The sequence below is a fragment of the Mustela putorius genome, unplaced genomic scaffold (genome assembly GCF_011764305.1).
Source record: "Mustela putorius furo isolate JIRA1106 unplaced genomic scaffold, ASM1176430v1.1 tig00003867_pilon_pilon_pilon, whole genome shotgun sequence".
Classification (NCBI taxonomy): domain Eukaryota; kingdom Metazoa; phylum Chordata; class Mammalia; order Carnivora; family Mustelidae; genus Mustela; species Mustela putorius.
The window spans coordinates 3,761,312-3,779,616 of NW_025422019.1; the positions used below are offsets into that span (position 1 = coordinate 3,761,312).

Genomic DNA, 18,305 nt, shown 5'->3' on the forward strand with positions numbered 1-18,305 from the left:
GATGCAGCCATGCTCTCCAGGGCTGGAGTGGATGCGGGAATGCCCCATCCCTCTTCTGGTAGATCATCTAGGGGTCCAAGTCCCCCCTAGGCGGTCATCTGAGTCTGGTTCTGTTCTGTGGCTCATTCAGGCAAGTGTCTGTAGGGGGCCGGGAAACCCCCGTCTGTAGGGGGCTGGGAAAACCCCCACCAGCAGGTGAGGGCTGCTGGGTCTAGGTCTGTTCTGTGGCTCATCTGGGCGAGCATCTGTAGGGGGCTGGGCCAGGAAACCCCCATCTGTAGGGGGCCAGGAAACCCCCGCCAGTGGCAGCCTCTGGGTGAGGGCCGCTGGGTCTGGTTTTGTTCTGTCGCTCATCTGTGCAAGCGTCTCTAGGGGACAGAGAAGACCCCCTGGCAAGCATCTGTAGGAGGCCAGAAAAAAACCCACCCAGGCCAGCTCTGGGTAAGGGCCACTGGGTTTGCGGTTGTCTTTGTCTTGTCTTTTTGTAGCCTGTTGTGTTGTTTGTTGTGTTTGAAGGATGGGGCAAGCAGAGAGTAAGGGGACTCTGATTTCATCTCTCCATTCCTCCTAATAGATGTGGGGCTTCTCCCTCACTCATTTCGTGTGTTAAGGGCTATAAATGGAGCCAACTGGGGTTAGTCTAACTCAAGACAGACTTTAAGGAATATTCCTAAGCAGATGCCAAAACTACCTTTGTTTTGGGGACATTCCTTGCCCTCTCAGGCCCGACAGGAAATGACCAGCCCCTCCCCCTTGCTGGCGGGAAAGCATGGCGTCTGCTCCTCTCTTGGAGCTGATGAGCACTCGAATGGGAACCCTTTCTCTGCCTTCTGGTGGCACTTTGTTTTGTTCTTCACTGTCAGGAAACAAGAAAAGCGCCCCCTGGACCTAACACCCCCTACTCCGGATCTTCCCACTCAGGTCTCAGGTAAACATTGGAAGCAGAGTGGGCCCAGGTGGAATGTAAATCAGTATTTGAACTAAGTTAAGTTTGTCGGGTTAATTAGGATGAACATGTCTTTTGAGTTATCAGTAGTAAATGGGAGACTTCAGAGTTTTTACTTAAAGTCAAATAAGCTCGTGTTATTTGTTACAATCTGTTAAAATCTGTTAGCAAAGAGATGACTAAACTGATGATTAACTGTCTATCTCAAAGTTTTAATGGGTAATTGTCAAAGTACCTGAAACTTTGTTAACCTGAAACTTTAAACCAAATGGGATAAAACGCTAGAGTGCTAGTTCCTGGAATTAGGTTTGTGCTTTTGAAATCTGTTGGTAAACATCTTTTGTGCTTAACTGAATTTTGTTATAACAGCTCACAATTGGTTAATATTTAGTCTTCACTAGAGATTGAGGTGTTTTTAAGAAAATGTAAATGGTTTTTCTCTTTGCCTGCCCAGAGTTGTAAATGAGATCTCTTTGACTCATAAGGCTTTTCCTTGTTATGCTAAGTTACTCAGGGGGGTACTGCTAAACCAAGGATAAACCTTACATTACATTTGGGTAACCTCCCTAAAGGAATTCCTTTGGGAGACTTTCAGGACAAATACAGGTCTTTGATATGTTAAAATCCTGGGAACTGTAATGGGTAATAATTTCCAGAAGTAAAAGCTGCTTTAGGACTAAACCAGAATTAGTAACATGGGACTAGATGAACTGAAGGGAAGTTGTAATGTTGTGTCTCTTAATGTGTTGTCTTATTTTAAACATGACTAGTTTTGTAATGTTTGCTCGTCCAGACTAGGGAAACTTTTTCTTAAGTTATCTGTAACTTATAGAAAGGTGAAAGTGCTCATTTGTAAACGAATCAAGACATTCAACCTTTCTCTCTATCTGAACCCTCTGAAACCAAAAGGTCTTAGTAAGTATTCTTTCTTTCATGGCAATCAGTCATTTGCATAAGTTCAATAAGAAAAGTAGTTTTATTTATTTTTTTAAATTTTATTTATTTGACAGACAGAGGTCACAAGTAGGCAGAGAGGCAGGCAGAGAGAGAGGAGGAAGCAGGCTCCCTGCTGAGCAGAGAGCCTGATGCAGGGCTCAATCCCAGGACCCTGAGATCATGAACTGAGCCAAAGGCAGAGGCTTTAACACACTGAGCCACCCAGGTGCCCCAAAAAGGTAGTTTTAATAACATACCTCTATGGGTGTTAAATTCTAGATTAGGTTGTCTTTAAATGTTTGTTTACCTAAGCTAGATAACTTGAGGTAAACTCCAGAGAAGTTGCACCATAGCTCGTTTAGACAGTCTTGCTTTTGCCAATCAGTCAGCCCCAGAGATAAGGAGGAAACCTAAGAAAATTGAAATTTAAAAGGAAGAATCTGACCGAGTTAGTGGGAATAGCAGAAATAGCCGCTGAGGACTATGGGTAATGCTTGCGGGGGGGGGGCAGGGGGGCTCTCTTACAGACTCTGCAGGAAAAGGGTATCAGGTATCAGCAATGAAAGCACAGCTTTGTCAGAGCCACACCACTTATTTAGGCTTTGATCTCCAAGAGGGAGTTTCTTGGGATTGTGGGTTACTGCAGGCTGTGGATACTGTGGTTCGAGGAGATGGCGCAACCTCTCTACGAACTGACTAAGGGAGGTTTGACTCAGACTCTGGAGCCTTGGCAAAGGCCAGTAGCCCACCTTAACAAAAAACTAGATCCAGTAGTGGCTGGGTTCCCCCCTTGCCTCTGCATAATTGCTGCCATGGCCCTTCTGGTAAAGGATGCAAGCAAATTGACTTTGGGCCAAAATCTCATCTTGCCCAACATCCACGCTATTGAGGGCCTTCTCCGGACTCCACCTGATCAGTGGATGACAAATGCCCAAGTGACAGGGTATCAGGCCCTCCTCCACAACAAACCAAAAGTGACCTGCCAGCCTCAGGTGGTGCTAAATCCAGCCACGTTGCTACCAGAGGTGCTGGCTGAGCACCCACATGACTGCAGGAAGGTCCTGACCCAGGTCACAGGAAAAAGGCAGGATTTCAGAGACACTCCCCTCCCAGATGCGGAAATGACTCTGTTCACAGACGGGAGTAGCTACATGGTCGATGGAAAGAGGTATGCAGGGGCTGTGGTGGTTTCTCCGAGCAGGAACTCTGGATGACAGCCCTGCCACACAGAACCTTGGTACAAAAAGTGGAGCTGATTGCACTCACCAAGGTGCTACAGATGGCCAAGGGTAAGACCACCAACATCTGTATGGATGGAAGGCTGGGTAGAGGCTTTTTTTTCTGCCAAACATGAGATGGCAGGAGTGGTAGCGAAAAAGGCTACTAGAGGTTTGGGTTATCTCTCACGATTGGGTCAGACAATGGCCCTGCATTTGTGAGTTCAGTCTCACAGGCATTGGCCAAATCTGCGGATACTAATTGGAAACTACATTGTGCCTACCGGCCCCAGAGCTTTGCGCAAGGAGATAAAATGAACTGAACTCTCAAAGAGACCTTGGCAGAGCTAATTCTGGAGGCTGGCAGTGGATGGGTGGATCTCCTTCCTTTTGCCCTCCTCAGGGCTCCATGTACACCCTGCTTAAACAAGGTTACCCCATTTGAAATAGTGTTCAGGAGACCCCACCCATGCTCTGCCCTTGCCTACAAGAGGTTGCCCTAGCAGAAATGTCTGATCAGTCTGTACTCCAGTCACTACAGGCATTGCAGTCTGTCTTGGAAGGAGTCACATCCTGGCCAACCCAGGGCTTTGGTTTAGATATACCACCACCAAGTGGGAAACTTGGGAGCCTGGCTGGAAGGGACCATTTACTGTCATCCTGACAATCCCCACAGCAATAAAAGTAGACAGCGTCAGGGTCTGGATTCACATGAATCATGTCAAACAAGCTGAGGACGAGGACGCCCCCCAGAGATGGACCCCGCCACTCATGGACTGAAGCTAAGACTCAAAAACAATGAGTTCATTGCATTCATTGTTGCTTCTATTGTTAAAATATAGGTGGAAATATAGACAATAAGGGCTTGATATACTATTTCTAACAAGAGGGAGCTCTGTGTAGCCCTAGGAGAGAAATGCTGTTTCTGGGTAAATCACTCTGGAATCATTAAAACAGTCTGGCAGCCAGTGAAAAGGGACATAGAACTGGCTGAAAAGTCAAAGATTTAACCTCCAAAGAAAAGGGGGAATGTAAGGGCCTAACCAGCCAGAGCGACCCCACCCCGGTTGAACTGCCATTTTGTTGTAAAACTTAAATTAACTCTGCCTCCCACCCCCCCGGTCTGTTTGATGGTTGGTTTGATTCTTTTTTTTTGGTTGGGAGTATTCTTTTGGTTTTATTGTTCTTTTAATTTTAATTTTATTTTTAATTTTATTTTATCTTATTTTATTTTTGCACATTTTATTTATTTTTTTAATAAACATATAATGTATTTTTATCCCCAGGGTACAGGTCTGTGAATTGCCAGGTTTACACACTTCACAGCACTCACCATAGCACATACCCTCCCCAATGTCCATAACCCCATCCCCTTCTTCCAACCCCCATCCCCCCAGCAACCCTCAGTTTGTTTTGTGAGATAAAGAGTCACTTATGGTTTGTCTCCCTCCCAATCTCATCTTATTTCATTTATTCTTCTCCTACCCACTTAACCCCCCAATGTTGCATTTCCACTTCCTCATATCAGGGAGATCATATGATAGTTGTCTTTCTCTGCTTGACTTATTTCGCTAAGCATGATACCCTCTAGTTCCATCCATGTCATCACAAATGGCAAGATTTCATTTATTTTGATGGCTGCATAGTATTCCATTGTGTATATATACCACCTCTTCTTTATCCATTCACCTATTGATGGACATCTAGGTTCTTTCCATAGTTTGGCTATTGTAGACATTGATGCTATAAACATTCAGGTGCATGTGCCCCTTTGGATCACAACATTTGTATCTTTAGGTTAAATATGCAGTAGTGCATTTGCTGGGTCATAGGGTAGTTCTATTTTCAACTTTTTGAGGAACCTCCATGCTGTTTTCCAGAGTGTTGCACCAGCTTGCATTCCCACCAACAATGTAGGAGGGTTCCCCTTTCTCCGCATCCTCGCCAGCATCTGTCATTTCCTGACTTGTTGATTTTAGCCATTCTGACTGGTGTGAGGTGATATCTCATTGTGGTTTTGATTTGTATTTCCCTGATGCTGCGTGATATGGAGCACATTTTCATGTGTCTGCTGGCCATCTGGATGTCTTCTTTGCAGAAATGTCTGTTCATGTCATCTGCCCTTTTCTTGATTGGATTATTTGTTCTTTGGGTGTTGAGTTTGCTAAGTTCTTTATAGATTTTGGATACTAGCCCTTTATCTGATATGTAGTTTGCAAATATCTTCTCTCATTCTGTCAGTTGTCTTTTGGTTTTGTTAACTGTTCCTTTGCTATGCAAAAGCTTTTGATCTTGATGAAATTTTTGCCCTTGCTTCCCTTGCCTTTGGCAATGTTCCTAGGAAGAAGTTGCAGTGGCTGAGGTTGAATAGGTTGCTGCCTGTGTTCTCCTCAAGGATTTTGATGAATTCCTTTCTCACATTGATGTCCTTCATCCATTTTGAGTCTATTTTCATGTGTGGTGTAAGGAAATGGTCCAATTTCATTTTTCTGCATGTGGCTGTCCAATTTTCCCAACATCATTTGTTGAAGAGGCTGTCTTTTTTCCATTGGATATTGTCAAAGATTAGTTGACATAGAGTTGAGGCTCTATTTCTGGGCTCTTTATTCTGTTCCATTGATCTATGTGTCTGTTTTTGTGCCAGTACCATGCTGTCTTGATGATGACAGCTTTGTAATAGAGCTTGAAGTCTGGAATTGTGAGGCCACCAACTTTGGCTTTCTTTTTCAATATTCCTTTGGCTATTCGATGTCTTTTCTGGTTCCATATAAATTTTAGGATTATTTGGTCCATTTCTTTGAAAAAAAAATGGATGGTATTTTGCTAGGGATTGCATTAAATGTGTAGATTGCTTTAGGTAGCATAGATATTTTCACAATATTTGTTCTTTCAATCCAGGAGCATGGACCATTTTTCCATTTTTTTGTGTCTTCCTCAATTTATTTCATGAGTTCTTTATAGTTTTCTGAGTATAGATTCTTTGCCTCTTTGGTTAGGTTTATTCCTAGGTATCTTATAGTTTTGGGTGCAGTTGTAAATGGGATTGACTCCTTAATTTCTCTTTCTTCTGTCTTGTTGTTGGTGTAGAGAAATGCAACTGATTTCTGTGCATTGATTTTATTTCCTGACACTTTACTGAATTCCTGTACAAGTTCTAGCAGTTTTGGAGTGGAGTCTTTTGGTTTTTCCACATATAGTATCATATCATCTGTGAAGAGTGATAGTTTTGATGAGGGAGCAGGAGGCTGACTGAAGACAAAGCAAAAGCTTTGCACTCCCTCTCCACTGGCTCCCCTTGGTAGTAACATTCCTAAGGCACCCCTGACTGTCATAAATGATAAACAAATAGTTAACTTGCAGAGATCACAATCCTGCAAGACAGGAGTCTCCCTTGGTTTACAAATGTCCTAAAGATCTACTAACAAAGAAGTTACCTTATCAATAGCACAATTTCCAGAGGCAAATAACTCAGTTCCTCAGTCCTAAATAAAGTTAAATTTCTTCTAAACCCAAATCTCACTAATAAAGATGATTGATAGCAGAAATGTGAATGGCTTGCCAAAAGACAACACTGATCAAGCTGCAAGGCCTCCAGTATCCTGGCACCTTGTAGGCCCTCTTTAGCATATGAAAACTCCATTGAAACCTTCCTTCCCCTCACCTTCCCCCAATGACAGGGTACATAACCTGCCATCCCTCACAACCAGGGGCAGCAGCTCTTCCTGCCCATGGGTCCTGTCCCTGTGCTTTAATAAACCACCATTTTGCACCAAAGATGTCTCAAGAATTCTTTCTTGGTCATCCACTCCGGACCTCAGCCCACCGAACCTCACCTAGGTTCTAGAACTTCATCAGTTTGACTTCTTCTTTGCCAATTTGGATGCCTTTAATTTCTTTTTGTTTTCTGATTGATGAGGCTAGGACTTCTAGTACTATGTTGAATAGCAGTGGTGATAATGGACATCCCTGCCGCATTCCTGACCTTAGCGGAAAAGCTTTCAGTTTTTCTCCATTGAGAATATTTGTGGTGAGTTTTTCATAGATGGCTTTGATAATATTGAGATATGTGCCCTCTATCCCTACACTTTGAAGAGTTTTGATCTGGAAGGGATGCTGTACTTTGTCAAATGCTTTTTCAACATCTATTGAGAGTATCATATGGTTCTTGTTATTTCTTTTATTAATGTGTTGTATCACCTTGATTGATTTGCAGCAGTTTGATTCTTGATGCTTGGCATGAAATAAAGCTTTGCTTGACTTTTGCTTTGTATCAGTCTCGCTTTTGTAATCATGGACCAATTATTGGGGTACCCATTTTGGGGGGAATCCAACAAGATCAACAGTGGGACTTTCAACTGACTGAGCCATGTAGGTTCCCCAGACATTATTAAGGTTTTAGCCTATAACCTCTAAAAACTCTAGTAGGGGGTTTTAAAATTATTTTCATCTTGTGGGTGAGAATGATGAGGTATAGAGGTTAAATAACTTACATAAAGTTACACTGTGTGACCAAGAATGCTGTAATCATTAATAGTGTCCCAAGCATCCTTAAATTTGTCCTAGTGTGATTGTTTCCAAATTTAGAAGGCCCAAAGCAAATAAGTAACCAAGGATGGTGGTAAAACCCTTTTCTACTATGTCCTCAAAACATATTTCTCCTGTAAAGAATCACCTCTTCCTCCTTTTTACAAAATCTTCTATAACTCTAGGAAACTGTATTAAAATTGTTACTAGTTGTTCTCCTATGTCCCAGGGCCCATTAAATATATTGGATTCTTTTTTATATCCACTTTATTCCACAGGTTATGGTCCATCTTTCACTGAATATTTTGAAAAGTCACTATCTGTTCATGAAAGTGTGTTCACCGTGTAATACAATAGTTCTTCATTTTTGTAACTTTGCAATTGCAGTGACTTTAACTGCTCCACTAATTAAGAATCATATCTAAATGATGAAGTCCCAGAACCTAAGTCAGGTTCGGTGGGGTGAGGAGGTTCGGAGCCGATGACTAAAGAATTCTTAAGACGTTGTTGGTGCAAAATGGTGGTTTATTAAATCACGGGGACAGGACCCGTGGGCAGGAAGAGCTGCTGCCCCGGGTTGTGAGGGTAGGCATGTTATATACCCCACAGTTGGGGGTGGTGGTGGTGAAGGGATGGGAGGTTTCAACAGAGTTCTCACATGTTAGGGAGGGCCTACAAGGTGCCAGGGGGAGTCCTTGCCCTTATGGCTTGATCAATGTCGTCTTTAGGTCAGGCATTAATGTCAAGATAGTTGGGAAATTCTTGGTGGGGTATTATTGATGAGAGAGCAGGAGGCTGGCTGAGGACAAAGCAGGAGCTGGCACCTTGCACCCCCTCTTCACCCTTTCCCCTCCATAAGTGTAGTATCCCTCAGGCAGCCCTGACTGCCATGAACAATGAGCAAATAGTTAACTTGCAGAGCTCACAATCCTGCTAGACAGGAGTCTCCCTTGGCTTACAAATGTTCTAAATCTCACTAACAAAGATGATTGATAGCAGGATTGTGACACCCCACCAAAAAGTCTCCCAACTATCTTAATGTTAATGGCTGGTCTAAAGACAACATTGATCCAGCAGCAAGGGCAAGGCCTCAGGCAGGCCTGGAACATCCTGGCACCTTGTAGGCCCTCTTTAGCATATGAAAACTCCACTGAAACCTCCCTTCCCCTCACCTTCCCCCAACAGCAGGGTACTTAACCTGCCATCCCTCACAACCCCGGGCAGCAGCTCTTCCTGCCCATGGGTCCTGTCCCCGTGCTTTAATAAACCACCATTTTGCACCAAAGATGTCTCAAGAATTCTTTCTTGGTCATCGGCTCCAGACCTCAGCCCACCAAACCTCACCTAGGTTCTAGAACTTCATCATTATGATCCGGCTATCATTTACATTCCCTTCTACCTCAGTCTCCTCCAGTTTATGGTGGGAGGGAGACATTGGGGCTTCAGGAACCAAGAGTTATTTGCCTCTGGAAATTTGTGCTATTGATAAGGTAACCTCCCTGATTAGGTCTCTAGGACATCTGTAGAGCAAGGGAGATTCCTGTTCTGCAGGATTGCGATCCCTGCAAGTTAACTATTTATCATTTTATGGCAGTCAGGGGTGCCTGAGGAATGCTACACATATGGAGGGGAGTGGGTGAAGAGGGGGTGCAAGGTGCCAGCTTTTGCTTTGTCCTCAGCCAGCCTCCTGCTCCCTCATCACAAACATCTCACTTTCTTCTACTATCTCCTGTCATTCCAGGTAATTTTTCCATCACCTTCATTCTTTCCTAAGCCTCATTAAGTTCTCAAATTTCATGAGCTTTACATGGCAATGTTTCTCAACCATTACACATATTGCAGTTATAAGTTAAAAGTTTTTGATAATTCATTTGTCTTGGCCCAATCTTCAGGGATTCTGATTCAGTTGATCTGACAAAATTTTAAATATCCATATATTTTAAAATTCTCTTCTTCTGTTTCTAATGTGCAACCATTGTTAAACCCCATTGTTCCAACATTGTCTCAATTAGTCTCTTTCTCAATTGATTAGAGGTATTCAATTCAGCATATGTTCATCTCTTTACTATCTTTTGTCAATACTCTTAATCCCTTGCCTTTTTCTTTGGACTGTTAGATTCTCCAACCACAATTAGGCCTTCACTTCTGCATTTCATTCCTCTTGTGTTACTGTTTCATTCCTCTTGTGTTACTGTTCCATTCCTCATTTCCCTAGGGCTTCTCCATATCTCTTTTGTCTCCTGTCTCTCCTTATAAGAGCCAAAAAACCTTTCTTGACAAGTTTATATCCCATGAAGGGAACTAATCATATGAGTTCACTGTTATCTGGAACTGGAATCCCTCAAATGGTTAAAGTTTTGTTGCATTTACTTAGTCTTGTTTTGTTTTTAACCCAGAACATCACAAAGTCTGTTATACTCAAATGGGTTTTATGAATTATCAAATGTGAAATACAATATTTAGCCCTTTTAAAACTGGTTGGTCTGTGAAATTCTTCCAATCTACCATTTTTTTTCTATTTTTTCCTTTACAAATTAAAGGAAGGAAGGAAAAAGTAGAAGAAGGTAAGAAGGGGATGGGGGGAGGAGGAAAAGAAAAGAAAAAGAAGGAGGAGGAGGAGAAAAAAGAGAGGAAGAAGTTGCTGGAACACGGAACAAAAGTCTGATTATAAAATGCTTTCCCAATTCATTCAGAATCATGGTTGCCAGTCTTTAGGTCTGAGGGTTTTATTAGATGTCTTACCTGATATCTGGCATCCAAAATTCTAAATCATAAACACCATAAATGTTAGATGGGTAAAAGAAGATTTCCTCTCTGTGCCCTGATAATTTAAAGTCTGCTAGTATCACACCTAATTTGTAAAGTGAATGCCTCCAGGCAGCTATCTCTGTTGTGGAAGGGCAGGAGACCTTCATTAGAAAAACAAGGGAGCTGAGAATGGGCCATTAGGCTTTACAAAGTGTTTTTCAGAAATTAAAAGTTCAGGTAGAATTGAGGTCCCCCCAACCTTCCTTTAAGAATGAGTACAGTCAATTCTGATTCTATTTGAGCATCTAGTTAAATCTACCCTGTATTTTAAAGTATCATAGATGATTTCTGGCTAAATATGTGGCTTACTTTCTGGGAGCATGACAAAACTTTTGAGACATGATTTGCTCCTGAGGATCAGGTTCTCCAGCAAGGGCTTACATTCATGACAGTATAAAAGAAAGTAGTTTCACATGTAGTTTCACAGTTTCACATGGTGGCCCCATTAAAGTTTCATGAAGAATATTAAAAAGATTTTTTTTTTTTAATGTCCAAAGTTAGAGAAAAGGAAGTGCCTTTCTAGCAGGAAGACAAAAATATTTCAAACATGTTTCAAGGATGACAGACAGAATGAGAAGAATGTAGTGCTGGTATTAGGGAATAATGGGTGATACAAATGCAAAGGTGCCATCAAACCAAATTCAGAGGATATGTTTATTAGATTAAAGGAAATTTGCTCAACCTTGATATTTGTGACATTTTGCATCAGATAGCCATTTGGTACAGGTGTTTTCCTATCCACTGTGGGATGGTTGACAGGATCCTTGGCTTCCACATGCTATATGTCAATAGCACCTCTGCCCTCAGCTGTAATAATGGAAAATGTTTTAGACATTGTCAAAAGTCTCTGGGAGGGTGATGGGGGACAACATCTCCCTGGTTGAAAACCACTGGACTAATGAAGGCTTTTGATTAAGGAAAACTGTTTTATGGAGATTATTCTGGTGTCATTGTGCAAAATATATTGCAAGTGAGAAGGACCAGTTTGGGTACTGACATTTGGGTATTGAGTTGTAATAATGCAAAGCAGCAGAATTAATAGTGGCATTGAGACGATCACAAAAAGATCTTAGTGAGAAGAAAGGAATTAAGGAAACCAGGATCAGCAGAATGATGACTGAATCTGAGGAACAAGAAAGATGAATGTCAATTATTTCAGTGACTTTAGCAGCAGAGTAAATATTATTTTATTTTCATTTGTTTCAGTCTTGGAGCCAGACTTTATTGTGATTTCTTCCCTTCCATCACTATGCAAGGACAAGTTGTATTTTTTTTTTTCTTGTTATGATGGAAAAAATAAATGGACAATAAGCTGATGGTGATTTGGAAGTAGTTATAGGAGAAAAATGGAAAACATTTTTGGAAAAATTACATGTACAGATGCCCTTAATGAAGTGATGTGATCTTCCATGAAGAGAATGTCAGGTAGAAACATTAAGGAAGATCATAAAATGTCATAGGTAAAGGTATCCATATAGAGAAGAGGAAGAAGGCAAGGGGCAGCGGGGAGAAAATTTCAGGAGGGTAAATAGGCTCTTAGGCCAATGACAAAAAGGAAAAAAAAAATTTCAAAGAAGGGTAAAATCAACTCAAATGTTTGGCATGTTAAAGATTGGATCAACAAAAGACCAGAAGACTTGTGTGAATAAAAGATGTATGTTATTCACGGAACAGAAGTCAGAGCAGGAATTCAATGGGTGTGAGTTATGGAAGGTTGGGGGATTATAGACAGTCATAGAAAAAGTACCGCCAACTTTTTTCTGGAATAAGAAAAATAAAGAAAAAGAATGCTATCCTGAGAGGACATGAAGATGAGTTAAACAAGTCCTGGAGGTAAGAGATATCTAAGTCTATAAGGGGAATGAGTAAAAGGAAGGAAAAAAAAAATGAAAACTTAGAAGATGATCTCTAAATACTTTAGATGTTGGTTGGAATATTGACTGTTCCCTGTGTTTGTGTATTCATAAATGAACTGCTTTCTGCATCAGCATGTTTGAGCTGTACTACACCTTTTAAAAGAATTAAACAAAAATTGACATAAATGGGTATTACATCTCTCATGACAAAAAGAAAGTTGAAATCCTATAAAGGCTGTCATTTTTCAGGAATTAAAGAATATATATATTTACAAAAGGGAAAAGAAATAAACCATGTTCTCTAAATGTCAAAATCGTGAACAGAAGCATATCCACAAGAATCAATAATACTATTGTATTTATAGCCAGTGTTCTTGTTTGAAGAAATAGGTAGCAGGTTTATAGTGAACTTCCAGCTCTGGCCATTTGTTACTCATCAGACTTTTGCTGTATTTTTGCAAGAAGCCCCAAATTGTCTCAGCCAAGATTGTTAAACATAGAGGCTAAGACATCAAAGTTACATGGGACAAGTCTACTAAATTTGTTTCAGAAAAGCAAAATAAAAGAAGGAACCTATTTACTAGTTCTAGAACAAAATGTTTTAGTCATTTCAACTTTATTTTTATTTTGTTTTAGACATCAAAACAAGAACTGGCATTAAGAATGCAAAGGCTCAACTCTGATGGTCTCTACTTTTCCAGATACCATCCTGCCTGTCCCAGATTCCCACTGTTGTGAAATCAACAGGAAGGTATACTATTCAAATAAATACTGGAATTTGCTCTTGAGGTGAATTGTGGACACTGTGTATGCCATTCATCCAAAGTACTGCTTCATGTCTAGGGTGCAAACCTAATGCAGTCACTTGATAATGTGAAATAATACTGGTTTGTTTTTTTGTTTTGTTTTGTTTTTGTTTTTGTTTTGCATGTAGAGTCACAGTTCTTTTTAGTATTATTTAAGTTTAAAATTGGATACTTGATTATTCAACATGCTTTCCATAGTCTTTAAGAAATGAGTCTGTATATCATTAACATTTATTAACATAGATGTTGTTGGATTTCATCTCTGTCTACAAGTTAAAAGCAGACCACAGATGCTGATACCTAATTGTGAGCTCATTTGCCACTCCTACCTAGCTGTCTTCCTTATTACATTGGAGAAAGACTTTGGAATGCCACCTTTGTACAGGGCTTGGATTGGAAACTGAGGACAAAAACAAGAGTGAGAAATACTTCCTGCTGTCATGTGACTCAGGACAGAGACAGTCACTATTAAAGACTTACAAATATCCCTCTTTGTAAAATGGGGAGGAATCAGGGAAATCTTCAACAGAGAAGGGGTCCATGAATGGTACTTTGAAAAATGCTAGCTCATCAGGCAGATTAAGGTGATTGAATATCCAGGAAATTAAAACATCAAGCCTAAAAAGTCCAGACTCTTACAAGCCAAGATGTGTTTGGGAGATTGAAAATCTCAGAATATTCAAAGCTTAGAGAACAGGGTTCCATGACTAAACAAGGAAAGAATTAGGAGTAACAATATGAGGAAAACATAATGAGAAGAAACTTTGCTTAAAAAATGCACTACTAATAATTCTTTTTTCTTTATTTTGCATACTCTAACCTCAGAGCAAAAAGAAACAATAAAGATAAAACCTCACAATACACATCCATACCCCATGTCAAATAAGGGACAGGATAGAGCTTGAATCCCTTGTATCCTGCCTTAGGCAGAAGGACAGGAGAGAAGAACAACCATTAGACATTGGCAGAGGGAACTAGGTGGGCCAGGGCCACTTGCAGCTTCTGGGGGAACCATGGGGACTATAGGACACAAGGTCTGCAGGTAGAAACTCCTAATCTACTTCTTCCATGTGAGAGGCATCCTTGTCAACCCAGAAGACAGCCATGTTGGTTTCCTCTGCTGTCACCTCATTTTCCTCAGTGCTCAGCCCTAGTACAATCATGAGATAGATAAGGTTAAAGTGGGTCTGGGAATCCTCAACTGAGAAACCATAAGAGAGCACTGCAGTTTCAAACAGCAGTGCCACGAGATCCTCAACAGTTTGTCATCCTTGCCTACCTCTGCCGTATGCCACATGATTCCACAGTGGGGCTGTCAGGGTGGATCTTCAGGGGATTTGGGCCATCATATAGCTCATTATTGAGAATGGTTTTCATGATGATGGAGAATATGATGGAGAGAACAAGGATTCACAAGGTTTTCCAAAGTCAGTCCCTGCAGCTGCCTCTAAAGAAGGAATTTTTACAAAAAAAATCATGCAAGAAATTCAAGGGCTAGAACCAGAAGATCCTCACCACCATTTATTTCCTGAGCTGACTGGAGTCAGTCAAATGTGCTCAGTCTGGAGGAGACATTGGCTTTGCAATTCAATAGGAGCCTTTGGGAACTCAGCCCAAGTTAGGATTGGAGTGGTCCAAGGTTGGAGCAGGGCTCCTTGTTTAGGAATCTTCTTGGAATTAAAGGATTAAAAAGATAGGCCTGCAATGGGGCTGTGAAACTCCTGACAATGCCTGTGTAAAAAGATGTCATTTAATCTGCCTGCCTTCATTATTTCTGCATTCAGACAGCATCTTGTAATGAAGTCAGACAGGTCAGCTTCAGATTAGATGGCAGCCCCATCACTAACCATGTGACATTGGGCAAGTACTATGATGTGCTTTCCTCCCTTCCTCCTTCCTTCTCCCATATTAAAAAGTCTATTTTTAGTCATCATTGTTATCATCTAGTTTATTTTTACAGTTATGCATAGAGATATATTAAAGGTATCAATTCTATTAAAATTGCTATAAAAACAAAGAGACCACAAACTTTTCTACTTTAGGGAAATACAAACTGAAACAAAAAGGAGATACCACCTCACACTAGCCAGAATGGCTAAAATTAATAAGGCAGGTAATGACAGAATTTGGCAAGGATGTGGAGAAAGGGAACTGTTCGTTTCCACACTGTGGGTAGGAATGCAAACTGGTGCAGCTACTCTGGAAAAAAGTATGGAGGTCCCTCAAAAAGTTGAAAATAGAGCTACAATACAACCCAGCAATTGCACTACTGGGTATTTAGCCCAAAGATACAAATAAGTGATCTGAAGGGGTGCCTGGACTCCACTGTTTATAACAGCAATGTCCACAATAGCCAAAATATGGAACTGGAGGGTATCATGCTAAGCAAAATAAGTCAGTCAGAGAAAGACACATATATGATTTCACTCATATGTGAAATTTAAGACACAAAACAGATGAACATAGGGGAAGGGAAATAAAAATAAAATAAGATGAAATTGAGAGGGAGGCAAACCATAAGAGATGCTAAATTCTAGGAAAGAAACTGAGTGTTGCTAGAGGGAAGGTGGGTGAGGGTATGGGATAATTTGGCGATGGGCATTAAGGAGGGCACTTGATATAATGAGCACTGGGTGTTATTTGCAACTGATGAATCACTAAATTCAACCTCTGAAACTAGTATAACGATATCCAGTATTTGTATTTTTTATGATAATACGGCATAAATCAAAGTATATATTTATAGTTGAGGCACACATTATAGCATGTTTATTTATACTCTCTAGTATAGTTTTTCAGTTTCCTGGATTTGAGGATCATGGCTGTTCCTGTCTGTTTTCCATTTGCCTAGGTTTGTGGTTGGTTTTTTGTTTTAACTTATAATTAGCTCAATCTTAAATCATCTCTCTCAGTTAATTCTCCTCTTATTTTGTTTGACCATATTTGAAGTTATACTGCTTTTAATTCTATGAATGAATGATTCCTGAATCCTCCAGTGGACTTTTGCAAAAGGCAGAGCCATCATTCTAGATAGCACTGTCCAACAGAAATGGAATGGAAGCTATACACCTAAATTTAAAGTTCTAGTAGCCACATATAAAAAAATAAACTAAAGTTGGCAAATTTAATTGTAAAATATATCCTATGTAAACTAATATATTCAAAATGATCATTTCAGTATATAATCAATATATAAATTTGAGACATTATATATTCCATTTTAATTTGTACTTAAATTTGAAATCTATGATGTATTTTATACGAGACTGGGTCAACAACCCTGTTAGCCAAACCCTGTCCAACTGCTTGATTTTGCAAATAAAGTGTTATTAGAACAAAGTCTCCACCATTTGTTATTATCATCAGTGGCTGCTTCCTGTTACTACAACAGAATTGTCTGGCCTGCAAAACCTAAAATATTTACTATCTGGACCTTTACAGAAAAAGTTTGCTAACCCGTGTCTTAGGGCACATCTCATTTTGGCCTAATGACATTTCAAGTGCTCAATAGCTATATGTGGCATTTTAAACATCTCTTCAACATAAATATGGAAATTTCACTTTTCTCTCTCTTGCTTTATAGCCCTCTATTCTATTCTTTTTCTCCCTCCAACCCTTGTTTTGTTTTCTCTCATATTTTGGCAAGTAGAGAATATCTTCTAGTACATTTCTGAGAAAAGGTACATCAAAGTGAAATTTTATAGACTTCCACATGCTTATTGTGCCTTCAAAATAAATCAATAAGCTGGTTAGTTAAGAATGCCAGATTGGGTGGCATTTGTACTAAGATTAAAATTTAGCTTCTTTATCTTTTAAGAACCTCTATTGAAAATATGAGATCCCTTTCGATTTCCTGATTTTTTGTTTGAGACCCTGTTTTGTGTGCACGTGCATGTGTGTTTAGTTTCATTTTTTACTTTTAAGTATTCTTTAAAATTTTTCCTATTAGCATCACCACCTTTACCTATGCCTGGTGTTTCCAGGCCAGAAACCCTCTTTTTTGTCTTCTCTAGGGAATAAATATTTCCTTTTTTCCCATGAAAAAGTTGTCTGACTTGGAAGAGTGACAGAGGAATTAATGTCTTTACTTGTAAGAAATTATGCTGTTCTTAAGCTCCTTCATCCTCCCTACTATTATGAATACCTGCTAATGCTAGATTATGGACATTTTAGACTTTTCTTTTCTTTTTCTTTTCCTTCTTTTCTTTCCTTCCTTTTAATATAATTCTCATGTGATTGATATGCATGTTTAATCTACCAACTTAAACATGAAATCCTTCCATTGTTTTCTAAGCCTTAATTTTGTCATCTTTAAAATAGAGATAATAGTATCTACCTTGAACAATTATTATGAAGATTAGAAATTATATCTTCTTGGAACAGTATCCATCTTTTAGAAACTCCATAAAAATAAGTTGAACAGTTGTGATAAGCTTCTTAAGGATAACACAGAGTAGAAGCAGAACCAGATAATGTCAAAACAGAAAAAAATATTATAGATTGTAACACCTAACCTTCTCTTTCACAACTGAACTACAGATTCAGTTGTAATTTGCTTGTAATTTCTAATCCCAGTACTTTATAAAACTGTTGTTCTCTGCTATTAATTGCTTATACTATGATGTACAGATGGAAGTTAGGTCAATTATGAAAGAAAAATAAAAAGCTTGGTGAGGCTAGGGATTTTTTAAATAACTACAGAATTTTTTTTAACATATATGTTATACTTTATTTATTTTTTTAAATTTCTTTTCAGCGTAACAGTATTCATTGTTTTTGCACCCCACCCAGTGCTCCATGCAATATGTGCCTTCCCTAATACCCACCATCTTGTTCCCCCAACCTCCCACCCTCTGCCCCTTCAAGACCCTCAGGTTGTTTTTCAGAGTCCATAGTCTCTCATGGTTCACCTCCCTTTCCAATTTACCTCAACTCCCTTTTCCTCTCCATCTCCCCATGTCCTCCATGTTATTTGTTATGCTCCACTAATAAGTGAAACCATATGATAATTGACTCTCTCTGCTTGACTAATTTCACTCAGCATAATCTCTTCCAGTCCCGTCCATATTGCTACAAGAGTTGGGTATTCATCCTTTTTGATGGTGGCATAATACTCCATAGTGTATATGGACCACATCTTCCTTATCCATTCATCCATTGAAGGGCATCTTGGTTCTTTCCACAGTTTGGTGACCGTGGCCATTGCTGCTAT

At 39.9% G+C, this 18,305-nt stretch overlaps 1 long non-coding RNA gene across 2 annotated transcripts in view; it reads left to right on the top strand.

Moving 5' to 3' along the window:
• The first annotated feature begins 318 nt into the window (after nucleotides 1-318).
• LOC101672051 overlaps nucleotides 319-18,305 on the top strand; it is a 33,012-nt gene continuing 15,025 nt past the window's right edge. Inside the window, exons 1-4 of one of the 2 annotated variants that reach the window (XR_006602417.1) lie at nucleotides 319-441; nucleotides 864-928; nucleotides 11,638-12,264; nucleotides 12,924-13,038. This is a non-coding gene — a long non-coding RNA (uncharacterized LOC101672051). Of the gene's footprint in view, nucleotides 442-530; nucleotides 929-11,637; nucleotides 12,265-12,923; nucleotides 13,039-18,305 lie in introns of those variants that run through there. The other variant, XR_199990.3, reaches the window with a different exon arrangement.